Genomic DNA, 5,035 nt, shown 5'->3' on the forward strand with positions numbered 1-5,035 from the left:
GGGGAACTTTGCTAGCCTGAAACACACACATTATTGTGTCAATAATCAATTTATTGCCTTTCAAAGCCAATTTACCCTTCATTGCCTGCTCTCCAAAAATGAAGCTGAACCTTTTAAACTTTTTCCTTTGCCACCAGCATGGTGTTACACTTTGTCAGTAGAGGATGCTGGAGAGATATTAGAGGAGGAAGGGGCTTTTCTTCTTGTTCCAGTTGCTCCTCTTGTTAGGCTACTGCAGCAGGCATGGCTTCTCTGGCATCCAGCTCCTGCAGTGCTGGCAACTTATTTAGTGCCAGGATCCTGCAATATAGGCAGCACTCAGGGGCCACCAGCTTCCTCTGGGACTTCCCTAAGAGTGCACAGCTGCACACTCTGCAATAAATTCAGGATCTCAGTGTGGAGAGGGAGGGCCTCTTCTTTGGATGCTTTCAGTTTTAAAGGTAGTAGCTCATGCTTATACCTGCTTTTCTCATACTAGCATTCTCTTTACTTCTTACTATCCAATCCCTCCCCATTGCAACCTCCTGCTGTAGTTAATAATTCTTTGATTAAACTTACCCTGTTCAAATTACTGTATGGTGTTTGTGTCTTAATTAAATACTGACTCAAGAAAAAAAAATCCCCCAAAGATTGCTGTTGTGATTCCCTCAATATTGAAGTTGTAATAGCCCATCTATATTTGTCAACAGAGGGCTCCTAGATGTGGTCGAACGATGCTTAGAGATGGCTAAGCTGACCACAGTTTCAGTTGTATCATGAAATCTTTCAAACCAATGTTGAAAATTTTCCAAACATCTACAATTGGGTTTGATTTTTATTTATTTATTTGTTTGTTTTGTCTTTTTAGGGCCCCACCTGCGGCATATGGAGGTTCCCAGGCTAGGGGTCTAATTGGAGCTGTAGCTGCCAGCCTATGCCAGAGCCACAGCAACACAGGATCCAAGCCATGTCTGTGACCTACACCACGGCTCACGGCAACACCAGATCCTTAACCCACTGAGGGAGGCCAGGTATAGAACCCATGTCCTCATGGATGCTAGTCGGGTTCGTTAACTGCTGAGCCACAACAGGAATTCCTGATTTTTATTTCAATTAAATTCAAGATGAATCTATGACTTTAAGTGTTTTAAAATGGAATTTATAGCAATATTTTCTTTTTTACTGAAGAAAAGTTTACATGTTAATCTAAACGAACTTATATTGGAGATCTCATGGTGGCTCAGTGGTTAACAAATCCGACTAGGAACCATAAGCTTTCGGGTTTCAATCCCTGGCCTTGCTCAGTGGGTTAAGGATCCAGTGTTGCCATGAGCTGTTGGTGTAGGTTAAAGACGTGGCTCGGATCCCGCATTGCTGTGGCTCTGGCGTAGGCCAGAGGCTACATCTTCGATGAGACCCCTAGCCTGGGAACCTCCATATGCCGAGGGAGCGTCCCCTAGAAAAGATAAACAAAACAAACAAAAAAAAATGAACTTATATTAAAATCTTTAGGCCTAAATATTCCACTATATTACCTTCTACAATATAAACAGGTAAAATTTGAGAAGTAAAATAGTAAAAGCAAAGGCTCTAAAATACTTCAAAATATAAGAAAACAAGGAGGTTAAGATTCCAGGCCAAGGATGGTGATGATAGACATGAGTATTTCAGAGTTCCCATCATGGTTCAGCGGAAACGAATCTGACTAGCATCCATGAGGAAGTAGGTTCGATCCCTGGCCTCACTCAGTGGGTTAAGGATCCGGCATTGCCATGAGCTGTGGTGTAGGTCACAGATATGGCTCAGATCCTGAGTTGCTGTGGCTGTAGTGTAGGCCTGTAGCTGTAGCTCCGATTGGACCCCTCACCTGGGAACCTTCATATGCTGTGGGTGCAGCCCTAAAAAGACAAAAAAAAAAAAAAAAAAAGAAAAAATGAGTATTTCTTTCCCCAGCATTTGATAATGTTGATCATTTCTCTCTTTTCTTAATTGCCTAATTCTCCTGTTTTAAAATTTTTTCATTCTCCCTCATTTTCCTTTACAAGATCTCTATTTCAGTCCACCCATTAAATGTTTCTCTGGATTCTGTTCTTGCCTCTCATTTCTCACTGGTCCTGGGTGAGTTTATCCACTGTTAGGTAACATCTTTATTTGTACCTGCAGCCTAGGCCTCTCCCCTGAGCCCCAAAGTCCCTTATGTGATCCAATTTCTAGTCTGGGGTCAGCAGATTACAGCCTGTGGGCCAAATTCAGCACACTGTTTTTATAAATGAAGTCTTATTGGGACACAGCCACACACACTTGTTTACATTTTGTCTGTGTTGCTTTCCTATTACAATGGCAGAGTTGAGTAGTTGTGACACAGAATGCACAGCCCACAAAAACCGTATTTATTATCTGGCCCTCCACAATAAAAGTTTACTGACCCCTGCCCTAGCCTTAAGCTGTGCCTTCTACTGCATTTTAGGCATGACTGAACTTGTACTTTTAAATAGAGGGGTAGGCCCATCAATAATAGCTTTATCTGTATCTCTCTGTATGAGAGAGTAAAGATTAACTCTGGAACTCATATCCAAGATCCATGGAGAAAGACTACAACAATGAGGTGAAGGAATATTTTTGTTAGGAATTCTGTTCCATTGGGAAGATAAGGAATATAATTCATGATGCCGTTTGCTGTAGAATCACCTAGAGAACCTTTAAAGACAGACTGCCAGTGCTCATTCCCAGAGATTCTGATTCAGTACATCTGAGAGGGCCTTGGGAATCTGCAATTTTAGAATCCTTTCCAGGTAATTCTGATATGTAAAGCCTAGTCAAGGATTTGGAAGTCAAAATGATCTAAAATCCATGGCCAAGTAAGACAGTCTTTTTATTCTTGATCAACCATTAAAAAGTGTCCAATTCATTTCTATTCATTTACATATTTCTGAGTCTCTAGATTTAGGGAATTACAATAAAGAATTCAAAATCTCTCAGCAATGATTTTTCTCAACCACTTTTCTTGCACTTTAGATCACAGACTAAAAACTCTACATTTCCATATTGACTGATATTTTCAAAGTGCTTTCACGCCTTCTTGCAAGCACCCTGTGAGGTATAGAATCCAATACTTTGCATTTACTTGAGTTTATGACATTTACCACAACCCTGTCAATCCACTGTGACCCAAGTGAATTGAGTCTGTTAACTTCAGTCTGTTACTCATGCATTCATTCAACAACAATAATAACAACAAAAATTTTGAACTCTTGCCAGTCATTGTTAGGTACCAAAGGATAGTGGACTGGATAAAATTCCTCCTGCAAGGACCTTACATTCTAGTTGGAGAGGGAGAGGAGCAGAGGTTTCATCTTAGACGTGCTTGCTATAAAATTTTTCTCCAGCCTATCCTAAACTGAATCCTCTAGGAATTTCCCAAAAACTTATTAGAAAAACGGTAACATTTGTCCTCTGGCCACATCCCATCCTGTCTTTTAAAGCTGATTCCAGTGCTGCGACGATTCTGTTACATACCCCTTAAGACTGTACCCTATCTTCAAGTTCTCTTCGACACTGCATGTGCAAGTGAATGAATTTTATGGGTCTTCTCTTTGGAAGAAGGAGACTTCTGTTTGCGGTTGGTTCTAAGCCCTCATGTGATTAATAAGTGCTTCTCAGTGATCCTGGCATCAAAATCATCCGTGTCTCACCTGACCGAAGATTAGGATCTGCACCTACATATTCTCTTTAGTAGAAGTGGAAATCTAACAACAGAGAGGGGGAAAACTTGCACAGAAGTAAGCCAAAGTATCAGAGCTAGAAGGGACCTCAGAAATGTAGCCCCATTGCCTTTTAAAAAGGAGAAATCTGAGACTCAGAGAAGTTAGCTAAGTTGCCTCAGGTCACACAGCCCAAAAGATGGATGTGTAATCAGTGACCAAAGCCAATTTACCATCACACTGGGCGCGGGGGTGGGGGTGGGGGTGTCCGCCTAAAATGTAACGTCTATAGCAAGTCCATGTGCCTCACCCCTTCCACCCACCCCTTTTCTGATATTAATCCCGCACCACTCTTGCTTTGAGTCAAGTCGTTAAGATTTGCATCTAGGGCATTCCACAAACAGGTGTCCAGACCCGGGACATGGACTGAGTCGGGAAAGCTGGGTCTCCACACGCCCGCCGAGAACTCTCCAGCTCCCGCTTACAAAGTTTGTTCGGATCGTACGTTCCTCTTTGAGATTCCTGGTCGCGAGGCCAAGATGCCTGCTGCGGCCTCCGACGAAGTTCGGAGATGCCATTTCCTCGCAGAAGCCCGGCCAGGGTGCGTCTGCAGCTGAGCCAGGCGTCCTCCCGCCCCGCGGCGGCTGGGGAGCGCCGGACGCTGGGCGGGGCGGGGCGGCCCCTCGGCGCGAACTGCCCGCCTGGGCTGCCAGGGCCGCGGGCCCGCTAGCCCCGCGCGGAGGTAGAGGTGCGCGCGGGCCGTGGGGGCTGGGCCGAGGCGGAGCGCGAGCCGACGGCGGCGGCGGCGGCGGCGGCGGCGGCGGGAGGTGCCGCGGGACGAGGCGGCGGCCCCCGCCCCCCGAAGTCCGTCCCCGCGCGAGGCTGGGGAGCTCGGGGCGGGGAAGCCGCGGGGCCGCGCCACGTCCCTCGCCCGCCCCAGAGCGTGTTTTGCAGGCGGCTCCAGACTGGGGGCTTTTGTGTCTGCGACTCGGGAGCAACGAGAGCGCAGACCTCCTCCTCAGAGGGCGCTGTGAGTGCGCCGCCAGGGCCGGGCCGCCCGCCTCCCGCCTCCCCTGTCAGCGGCTCCTGAGGCGGCGGCGGCGGCGGAGAAGAAGGAGTGGGAGGAGGCGGCGGCGGCGCACTCGTCCTCCGCACACGCCGGCCCCGAGTGGGGGGCCGCCCCCAGGCCGCGCTCCCGCCGCCGCCGCTGAGCCCGGCCGGACCCCGCACGCCGCCCGGGCGCCCCGAGGCCTCGTCCTCCTCCCAAACTTTGCAAAGTCGGCCGGCGTCCCCGCCGTCCTCGGCCGCGCCTCGGCTCGGAGGCTCGCCTCGCAGCCGCAGCGGCCCCGCGAGGA

This window comes from Sus scrofa, chromosome 1, assembly GCF_054392235.1.
Source record: "Sus scrofa isolate SSC_HxYL_T2T_F1_AM1 chromosome 1, Sscrofa_HxYL_maternal_Yorkshire_Landrace_v2.0, whole genome shotgun sequence".
Taxonomy (NCBI): Eukaryota; Metazoa; Chordata; class Mammalia; order Artiodactyla; family Suidae; genus Sus; species Sus scrofa.